Consider the following 12,200-nt stretch of genomic DNA (forward strand, 5'->3'; position numbering starts at 1 on the left):
CCAGCTTCTGCAGACTCTCTTACAAGGTGATCCCCTCTCTCTACTCAGCGACCTGATCTCTCCTCCTTTGAAGCGGCCAACCTCACTTTCTTTACGCCTTCGCCAGCTTCTGGAACCTTTGCTGGCAAACGAATAAGACCTCCACGTATCTGTTCTAATTATTGGGCACTTGTATCATATTTTATTATTATTTAAATCTCAATAATGGCCACCAATGCCCTCTACATCACCTTGCTTTCCTCAATTTCACGTGCGGCGCCCATACGTCCAATACAAGTGCTACCCACGGCCATCATTATCAGCATCATGAATACCAAACACGACCATTCCAAACTGGAAAGACTCTCCAAACTCAAGCATAACAGCAATTCATATTTTGCTGGCGTCCCTTGTAGATTTCAATATTTACAGTCTAAATTGGGCTCTCTCCACATAAACCAGCATATGTACATTCATTTCCACCAGAGGTTCATCAAAATCCCATCATTGACATCCTCATGCTCTTCCACCTCTTATTTACACATATCCAAGACACCTTCTTGACCAACAAAAAGCTCATACAATAAAAACTTCAAGTCTTCAACAGCTGCTCCAAAGAAAAATGCATGCACTAACTCACTCCAAAGCCATTCAGTCTGTACATTTGCCACGGCATTCAGGGCAAAGTTTTCTTGCACACCATGCATCCCATATGTACACGGACTCAAAACACCTTTACAGAAAAACGCCTGACATACTTTGAAGAAAGATGTGAGGCAGCTCAGAAACACAGGAAGGCCGCTACGGCTCGCCGACTCACCACCTTCGGAACACTCACAAGCACAAGGGGCACCACCAGCTTCTCTAGCTGGAAAGAAAATCAGCAGCAGACCACACCTTTCCTCATATCCCTACTCCTGTACCCTCATCCATCCACCACCATCACACACCATAGGTTCAAATTGGAAAAGCAAGACACCTTCTATTGCTTAATCTGCAACTCAATCGGCGAAGTATAGAGGGAAACTTACAATTGTCTGGAAACACAAACACAGAAAATAGTGATAGAAGCTTGTGGAGCTCCAGCCTGATTACATCAGCAGGCGAGCAATCACACAAAGACAAGTTCACAACTGCCACCACTTCCGTTAGTAACACATCACACACTCCCTCTCATAGCTCACACAGCATCACCCACCTTGCAATCTTGCAATAGATTTATTTCCCTTGTCTGTGGTTGTAGGAAGCCCATGCCTCAAAAGAAACTGAACCACACTTGGTTCACGTGTCCACTAGACCCTTGCCATGCACAATTCAAGGTTTCAAGAACCCCTACATTGATTTCTCATCACAGTCTTCCTTCCCCTTGCTACAAATAGCACTTCATGCGGCATACGAGTCTACAAGAGCTATGTCCAGCACACTATACGAGGCTCCAACAGCCTGTGCCTTTGTATCTCGTCATGATCTTCATTCCCCTTTCTTGAAACAGTGCTGCACACGAGATTCGAGCAGCCCTTGCCTTGGATTCTGATCACAATGAGAGAGAGAGAAAGGTGTACGTATGTGTGTGGTCAAGCTTCTTGATGGTAGCCATCAAGTACTAGTTGTATTTATGGAGGAGGCACCACACAGCACACCTATCCACCAAGAAGCAGCGCCTACAGCAGCCCCAAGAGCAACACTTTGCCCCCTCTCCTGTCTTTCCACTCTGCACAATCACGAGCCACGCCTTCTCTTCAGCACGCCGTGGTCTGCAAAATCCCCCCAAGGCTCCTCGATGACCTGGGCGCCTCCAGCTAGTGCCAACACCAGCTACTCTGTGCAAGGCAGCCACCCAGCCACTCACTTCTGAGCCTTCTTTCAACGAGGTGGCTTCCAACTTTGTCGCTGACCACACCGGCACACCCAGCAGCTACCACACCAGCCGGCTCTTCACACGTCCAAAGCGCCTGCAGCCCTTTAAAATCACTCGCCAGTCCTTAGTTATCTACCAGGCGGCACAACCTTCTTCACGCCCATCTGCTGCAGCGCCTCTTCAATCGCCATCAGCAGCAGCCGCCACCTTTGACGCCAGCACGTTGGCTTCCATAGCTAGAACTTGCAACTCTTCACCTCTGGCTTCGTGGCAACCTCCAAGCACCAGTAGGCTACCTACGTCTTCACGCCTTCGCCAGCTTCTGCAGACTCTCTTACAAGGTGATCCCCTCTCTCTACTCGGCGACCTGATCTCTCCTCCTTCGAACCGGCCAACCTCACTTTCTTTACACCTTCGCCAGCTTCTGGAACCTCTGCTGGCAAACGAATAAGACCTCCACGTATCTCTTCTAATTATTGGCCACTTGTATCATATTTTATTATTATTTAAAGCTCAATAATGGCCACCAATGCCCTCTACATCACCTTGCTTTCCTCAATTTCACGTGCGGCGCCCATACGTCCAGTACAAGAGCTACCCACGGCCATCATCATCAGCATCGTGACTACCAAACACGACCATTCCAAACCTGAAAGACTCTCCAAACTCAAGCATAAGAGCAATTAATATTTTGCTGGCGTCCCTTGTAGATTTCAATATTTACAGTCTAATTTGGGCTCTCTCCACATAAACCAGCATATGTACATTCATTTCCACTAGAGGTTCATCAAACCCCCATCATGTAAGATTCCTCCCCAGCCTCTCAAGATGTCCAGCATCTTCCCCTGTAATCAATCCCCTCTTCAGAAATATAAAAGATCTTGTCTCTGCCTATTTTGATATAGAGAGAGAAAATATTCTAAAGAGAGAATATTCAGATTTTGAATATTTTTAGATAAAGAAATTTCTCATATTATTAAAATGAATTTCCCTGAAACAGAAATTCAAAAAGAACTTTCCAATGTGCAATTGGATTTTTCTTAGAAATGGGTATAAAGGACCTTAGCCTAAGGGTCTAGATTTTCAGAAATTTTTGGATTATGGTCCAATTAAGGTTCCTATGGGCCAATAGCATCAATCCATGTGTAGGGAGGAGATAAATCCAATTTGTAAAAGAAGATACCCAAAAATGAGTAAATGCTCACATAAGATGAAGAGTTGAAAATGTACAAGGTTTATTAGTAAAAACTATGAATAATATTAAAAATATGAGATATTTTGGGTATCCAAAAATGAGTAAATGCTCACATAAGATGAAGAGTTGAAAATGTACAAGGTTTATTAGTAAAAAACTATGAGCAATATTAAAAATATGAGATATTTTGGGTATAATGATTCTATTTTGACACATATGTAAGGAAGGGGAGTTCTTTAAAGGAGGTGCATATTTCACATAAGATGAAGAGTTGAAAATGTACAAGGTTTATTAGTAAAAAACTATGAGCAATATTAAAAATATGAGATATTTTGGGTATAATGATTCCATTTTGACACATATGTAAGGAAGGGGAGTTCTTTAAAGGAGGTGCATATTTCACATGCTTGAATGAGTTTTAAACTAAAAAATAATGTGATATTTTTATCTCTCCTCTCTCTTGAACCAAACCAAATCAAAATGGAACCAAACCGGATCAAAAAGTAACCAAACTAGGTCCAAATCTAGTCCAAATTCAACCAAACTGAATTTGAAAAATTCTAGAATTTAGTTAGCTTTGGTTAGAGCTTCCCTCTCCTATAAATAGAACATGAGCCCTTTGAAAAAAATAGAAGAATTTTACTATACTAGAGTTATGCTGAAATAATGCTAATTTCTACTATTCTCTAAAATTCTCTCCAAATTGAAGAAATTGGAGCTTCCCTCTTTCTTCAATCCCCATTAGTGGCTCCATCAACATACTTAACTAATTGATTGGTTGGGGGCCTCTACCGTGAACAAAGAATCAAGCAATTTGTAAGGTAAATGGTGCATTTTGATCTTTTCTATAATTTCTCAATGCTTCTCTCTTCTCAACCCCTCTCAAGCTTGAGAAGCTTAATTGGAATGGTTTTTGAATGCTATTGAAGTTAATTGATCAATGTGAAGAGTTACATAATTTGATGAATGCTATTGAAGTTCATTGATGAATGTGAAGAGTTACATATTTGATGAATGCTATTGAAGTTAATTGATTAATGATAGTTAAGAATTACATAAATTTTCATTTATGCTTAATTCAAATGGTTTTTATGTAATTTCTCTCTCTCACTCAAGAAATGGTCATACTCATGACCCATTCTCAATCCAAATGAAGCTTTTCATAAAGCTTTTCCTTAATCCAAGATTAATCTATGTTTGAGGCCAAATTAATGGCTTTTTTCTATGCTTTTAGTTTATGTATTTCATGAATATTGATGATTCAATTCATTATGGATTAATGATCCAATTAGGGATCATTCTAATTATTTTCTTAAGGATAAGCTTTATCCCTTAGAAAAATTGAGATTTATCAGTCATAGCACAGCGGAGCTATGGCAAAATCTTTATAAAAATTACGCATAAAATAATTTCATTCAAAGCATGAAAAGAGGACTTCCTACCATATTCTAGGAATTATCATCCTAGATTAATTGAAAGATATTCATTGTAATCCTAGAGAAATTGATGTTTATATTATGCATAATTGATTTTCATGCATAGAGGTATGCATAAAAGATTATTATTTTAACATAAAAGTGTTACTTTTATCATAATTAGATTTCATGCATAGAGGTATGCATAAAATATTATTATTTTAATATAAAAGTGTTACTTTTATCATATTTGAATTTCATGCATAGAGGTATGCATAAAAGATGATTATTGTATTATAAAAGTGCTACTTTTATCATATTTGAATTTCATGCATAGAGGTATGCATAAAAGATGATTATCTTATTATAAAAGTGTGACTTTTATCACAATTGAATTTCATGCATAGAGGTATGCAGAAAAGTTGATTATTTTATTATAAAAGTGTGACTTTTATCATATTTAAATTTCATGCATAGAGGTATGCATAAAAGTTGATTATTTTATTGTAAAAGTGTTACTTTTATCATATTGGATTTCATGCATAGAGGTATGCATAAAAGATATTCTTTTTATACCAAAAGTGTGATTTTTCATCATAAATGGATTTTATGCATAGCTTAGATGCATAAGAGAAATTCTTTTATTCTAAAAGTGTAATTCCTACCAAATTGAATTTATGCATAAGAAGATGCATAAAAGATTCATTTTAATTCAAAAGTGTCATTCTCATCTAAATTGAATTTATGCATAGGAAAATGCATAAAAGATTGAAATTTAATTCAAAAGTGTCATTTTCATTTAAAATGAATTTATGCATAGAAAGATGCATAAAAGATTGATTTTTACTTGAAAGTATTAATCTCCTTAAATAGAATTTATGCATAAATAAATGTGTAAAGAAATCTTATATCAAATATAAGAATTCTCTTGTATTCTATAAATAGATATGAGATGTGATAGGATGTGATAAGAGGTGTATACGATGTGATAAGAGGTGATAAGATGCTTATGAAATAAGTTAGGAGGTGATAAGATGAATTAAGATGTGATAAGATGTGTATGGGATGAGGTAAGAAGTGTATGTGATAGGATAAGATGTGTATGGGATGAGGTAAGAAGTGTATATGATAGGATAAGATGTGTATGGGATGAGGTAAGAAGTGTATGTGATAGGATAAGATGTATATGGGTTGTGATAGGGCGAGAATCGATGTGATGTAAAAGATTAGATGTGAAGGCATATGGGGTTATATGAATGGGAATGTGGAAATGGATGTATGTATATGGATGTGTGGATGTGGAGATGGGAGTGTGGATGTATGAATGTGAAAATGGATGTATGCATGAAGATGTATATGCATAGATGTTCATTGACATCCTCATGCTCTTCCACCTCTTATTTACACATATCCAAGACACCTTCGTGACCAACAAAAAGCCCATACAATAAAAACTTCAAGTCTCCAACAGCTGCTCCAAAGAAAAATGCATGCACTATCTCACTCCAAAGCCATTCAGTTTGTACATTTGCTAGGGCATTCAGGGCAAAGTTTTCTTGCACACCATGCATCCCATATGTACACGGACTCAAAACACCTTTACAGAAAAACGTTTGACATACTTTGAAGGAAGATGTGAGGCAGCTCAGAAACACAGGAAGGCCGCTATAGCTCGCCGACTCACCACCTTTGGAACACTCACAAGCACAAGGGGCACCATCAGCATCTCTAGTTGGAAAGAAAATCAGCAGTAGACCACACCTTTCCTCATATCCCTACTCCTGTACCCTCATCCATCCACCACCATCACACACCACAGGCTCAAATCGGGAAAGCAAGACACCTTCTATTGCTTAATCTGCAACTCAATCGGCGGAGTACAGAGGGAAACTTACAATTGTCCAAACACAAACACAAAAAATAGTGATAGAAGCTTGTCGAGCTCCAGCCTGATTACATCAGCAGGCGAGCAATCACACAAAGACAAGTTCACAACTGCCACCACTTCCGTTATTAACACATCACACACTCCCTCTCATAGCTCACATAGCATCACCCGCCTTGCAATCTTGCAATAGATTTATTTCCCTTGTCTGTGGCTATAACAGCCCACGACTCAAAAGAAACTGAACCACACTTGGTTCACGTGTCCACTAGACCCTTGCCATGCACAATTCAAGGTTTCAAGAACCCCTACATTGATTTCTCATCACAGTCTTCCTTCCCCTTGCTACGAACAGCACTTCACGCGGCATACGAGTCTACAAGAACTATGTCCAGCACACTATACGAGGCTCCAACAGCATGTGCCTTTGTATCTCGTCATGATCTTCATTCCCCTTTCTTGAAACAGCGCTGCACACGAGATTCCAGCATCCCTTGCCTTGGATTCTGATCACGAGAGAGAGAGAAAGGTGTACGTATGTGTGTGGTCAAGCTTCTTGATGGTAGCCATCAAGTACTAGTTGTACTTATGGAGGAGGCACCACACAGCACACCTATCCACCAAGAAGCAGCGCCTACAGCAGCCGTAAGAGCAACACTTCGCCCCCTCTCTTGTCTTTCCACTCTATGTAATCTCCAGCCACGCCTTCTCTTGAGCACGCGGTGGTCTGCAAAATCCCACCAAGGCTCGTCGATGACCTGGGCGCCTCCAGCTAGTGCCAACACCAGCTACTCTATGCAAGGCAGCCACCCAGCCACTCACCTCTGAGTCTTCTTTCAATGAGGCGGCTTCCAACTCTGTCGCTGACCACACCGGCACACCCAGCAGCTACCACACCAGCCGGCTCTTCACACGTCCAAAGTGCCTGCACCCTTCAAAATCACTCGCCAGTCCTTAGTCATCTACCACGCGGCACAACCTTCTTCACGCCCGTTTGCTGCAGCGCCTCTTCAATCGCCATCAGTAGCCGCCACCTTTGATGCTAGCACGTTGGCTTCCACAGCTAGAACCTGCAGCTCTTCGCCTCTGGCTTTGTGGCAACCTCCAAGCACCAGTAGGTTACCTACGTCTTCACGCCTTCGCCAGCTTCTGCAGACTCTCTTACAAGGTGATCCCCTCTCTCTACTCAGCGACCTGATCTCTCCTCCTTCGAAGCGGCCAACCTGACTTTCTTTACGCCTTTGCCAGCCTCTGGAACCTCTGCTGGCAAATGAATAAGACCTCCACGTATCTCTTCTAATTATTGGCCACTTGTATCATATTTTATTATTATTTAAAGCTCAATAATGGCCACCAATGTCCTCTACATCACCTTGCTTTCCTCAATTTCACGTGCGGCGCCCATACGTCTAGTACAAGAGCTACCCATGGCCATCATCATCAGCATCATGACTACCAAACACGACCATTCCAAACCTGAAAGACTCTCCAAACGCAAGCATAAGAGCAATTCATATTTTGCTGGTGTCCCTTGTAGATTTCAGTCTAAATTGGGCTCTCTCCACATAAACCGGCATATGTACATTCATTTCCACCAAAGGACCAGAGGTTCATCAAACCCCCATCATTGACATCCTCATGCTCTTCCACCTCTTATTTACACATATCCAAGACACCTTCTTGACCAACAAAAAGCTCATACAATAAAAACTTCAAGGCTCCAACAGCTGCTCCAAAGAAAAATGCATGCACTAACTCACTCCAAAGGCATTCAGGGCAAAGTTTTCTTGCACACCATGCATCCCATATGTACACGGACTCAAAACACCTTTACAGAAAAATGCCTGACATACTTTGAAGAAACATGTGAGGCAGCTCAGAAACACAGGAAGGCCGCTATAGCTCGCCGACTCACCACCTTCGAAACACTCACAAGCACAAGGGGCACCACGAGCTTCTCTAGCTGGAAAGAAAATCAGCAGACCACACCTTTCCTCATATCCCTACTCCTGAGCCTCATCCATCCACCACCATCACACACCACAGGCTCAAATCGGAAAAGCAAGACACCTTCTATTGCTTAATCTGCAACTCAATCGGCAGAGTACGGAGGGAAACTTACAATTGTCCAAACACAAACACAGAAAATAGTGATAGAAGCTTGTGGAGCTCCAGCCTGATTACATCAGCAGGCGAGCAATCACACAAAGACAAGTTCACAACTGCCACCACTTCCGTTATTAACACATCACACACTCCCTCTCATAGCTCACACAACATCACCCGCCTTGCAATCTTGCAATAGATTTATTTCCCTTGTCTGTGGCTGTAGGCAGCCCACGACTCAAAAGAAACTGAACCACACTTGGTTCACGTGTCCACTAGACCCTTGCCATGCACAATTCAAGGTTTCAAGAACCCCTACATTGATTTCTGATCACAGTCTTCCTTCCCCTTGCTACGAACAGCACTTCACGCAGCATACGAGTCTACAAGAGCTATGTCCAGCACACCATACGAGGCTCCAATAGCCTGTGCCTTTGTATCTCGTCATGATCTTCATTCCCCTTTCTTAAAACAGCGCTGCACACGAGATTCCAGTAGCCCTTGCCTTGGATTCTGATCACGAGAGAGAGAGAAAGGTGTACCTATGTGTGTGGTCAAGCTTCTTGACGGTAGCCATCAAGTACTAGTTGTACTTATGGAAGAGGCACCACACAGCACACCTATCCACCAAGAAGCAGCGCCTACAGCAGCGCAAGAGCAACACTTCGCCCCCTCTCTTGTCTTTCCACTCTGCGCAATCACCAGCCACGCCTTCTCTTCAGCACGCCGTGGTCTGCAAAATCCCCCCAAGGCTCCTCGATGACCTGGGCGCCTCCAGCTAGTGCCAACACCAGCTACTCTATGCAAGGCAGCCACTCACCTCTGAGTCTTCTTTCAACGAGGCGGCTTCCAACTCTGTTCGCTGACTACACCGGCACACCCAGCAGCTACCACACCAGTCGGCTCTTCACGCGTCCAAAGCACCTGTAGCCCTTCAGAATCACTCGCCAGTCCTTAGTCATCTACCAGGCGACACAACCTTCTTCACGCCCGTCTGCTGCTGAAGAAAGATGTGAGGCAGCTCAGAAACACAGGAAGGCCTCTATGGCTCGCCGACTCACCACCTTCGGAACACTCACAAGCACAAGGGGCACCACCAGCTTCTCTAGCTGGTGGAAAGAAAATCAGCAGTAGACCACACCTTTTCTCATATCCCTACTCCTGTACCCTCATCCATCCACCACCATCACACATCATAGGCTCAAATCGGAAAAGCAAGACACCTTCTATTGCTTAATCTGCAACTCAATCGGCGAAGTACAGAGGGAAACTTACAATTGTCCAAACACAAACACAAAAAATAGTGATAGAAGCTTGTGGAGCTCCAGCCTGATTACATCAGCAAGCGAGCAATCACACAAAGACAAGTTCACAACTGCCACCACTTCCGTTATTAACACATCACACACTCCCTCTCATAGCTCACACAGCATCACCCACCTTGCAATCTTGCAATAGATTTATTTCCCTTGTCTGTGGCTATAGCAGTCCACGACTCAAAAGAAACTGAACCACACTTGGTTCACGTGTCCACTAGACCCTTGCCATGCACAATTCAAGGTTTCAAGAACCCCTACATTGATTTCTCATCACAGTCTTCCTTCCCCTTGCTACAAATAGCACTTCATGCGGCATACGAGTCTACAAGAGCTATGTCCAGCACACTATACGAGGCTCCAACAGCCTGTGCCTTTGTATCTCGTCATGATCTTCATTCCCCTTTCTTGAAACAGCGCTGCACACGAGATTCGAGCAGCCCTTGCCTTGGATTCTGATCACGAGAGAGAGAGAGAGAAAGGTGTACGTATGTGTGTGGTCAAGCTTCTTGATGGTAGCCATCAAGTACTAGTTGTATTTATGGAGGACGCACCACACAGCACACCTATCCACCAAGAAGCAGCACCTACAGCAGCCCCAAGAGCAACACTTTGCCCCCTCTCCTGTCTTTCCACTCTGCGCAATCACGAGCCATGCCTTCTCTTCAGCACGCCGTGGTCTGCAAAATCCCCCCAAGGCTCCTCGATGACCTGGGCGCCTCCAGCTAGTGCCAACACCAGCTACTCTGTGCAAGGCAGCCACCTAGCCACTCACCTCTGAGCCTTCTTTCAACGAGGTGGCTTCCAACTTTGTCACTGACCACACCGGCACACCCAGCAGCTACCACACCAGCCGGCTCTTCACACGTCCAAAGCGCCTGCAGCCCTTTAAAATCACTCGCCAGTCCTTAGTTATCTACCATGCGGCACAACCTTCTTCACGCCCATCTGCTGGCAGCGCCTCTTCAATCGCCATCAGTAGCAGCCGCCACCTTTGACGCCAGCACGTTGGCTTCCATAGCTAGAACCTGCAACTCTTCACCTCTGGCCTCGTGGCAACCTCCAAGCACCAGTAGGTTACCTACGTCTTCACGCCTTCGCCAGCTTCTGCAGACTCTCTTACAAGGTGATCCCCTCTCTCTACTCGGTGACCTGATCTCTCCTCCTTCGAAGCGGCCAACCTCACTTTCTTTACGCCTTCGCCAGCTTCTGGAACCTCTGCTGGCAAACGAATAAGACCTCCACGTATCTCTTCTAATTATTGGCCACTTGTATCATATTTTATTATTATTTAAAGCTCAATAATGGCCACCAATGCCCTCTACATAACCTTGCTTTCCTCAATTTCACGTGCGGCGTCCATACGTCTATTACAAGAGCTACCCACGACCATCATCATTAGCATCATGACTACCAAACACGACCATTCCAAACCTGAAAGACTCTCCAAACTCAAGCATAAGAGAAATTCATTTTTTGCTGGCCTCCCCATGTAGATTTCAATATTTACAGTCTAAATTGGGCTCTCTCCACATAAACCAACATATGTACATTCATTTCCACTAGAGGTTCATCAAACCCCCATCATTTTCATCCTCATGCTCTTCCACCTCTTATTTACACATATCCAAGACACCTTCTTGACCAACAAAAAGCTCATACAATAAAAACTTCAAGGCTCCAACAGCTGCTCCAAAGAAAAATGCATGCACTAACTCACTCCAAAGGCATTCAGTCTGTACATTTGCCAGGGCATTCAAGGCAAAGTTTTCTTGCACACCATGCATCCCATATGTACACGGACTCAAAACACCTTTACAGAAAAACGCCTGACATACTTTGAAGAAAGATGTGAGGCAGCTTAGAAACACAAGAAGGCCTCTATAGCTCGCTGAATCACCACCTTCAGAACACTCACAAGCACAAGGGGCACCACCCAGCTTCTCTAGTGGGAAAGAAAATCAGCAGCAGACCACACCTTTCCTCATATCCCTACTCCTGTACCCTCATCCACCATCCACCACCATCACACATCACAGGCTCAAATCGGAAAAGCAAGACACCTTCTATTGCTTAATCTGCAACTCAATCGGCGGAGTACAGAGGGAAACTTACAATTGTCCAAACACAAACACAGAAAATAGTGATAGAAGCTTGTCGAGCTCCAGCCTGATTACATCAGCATCAGGCGAGCAATCACACAAAGACCCTATCCACCTATCCATCAAGCTTCTTGACGGTAGCCATCAAGTACTAGTTGTACTTATGGAAGAGGCACCACACAATACACCTATCAAACAAGAAGCAGCGCCTATAGCAGCCGCAAGAGCAACACTTTGTCCCCTCTCTTGTCTTTCCACTCTGTGCAATCACCAGCCACGCCTTCTCTTCAGCACGCCGTGGTCTGTAAAATCCCCCCAAGGCTCCTCGATGACCTGGGCGCCTC

This window comes from Cibotium barometz, chromosome 16 (genome assembly GCF_041138505.1).
Source record: "Cibotium barometz isolate CiBa-2024 chromosome 16, ASM4113850v1, whole genome shotgun sequence".
In the NCBI taxonomy this organism is placed as follows: Eukaryota; Viridiplantae; Streptophyta; class Polypodiopsida; order Cyatheales; family Cibotiaceae; genus Cibotium; species Cibotium barometz.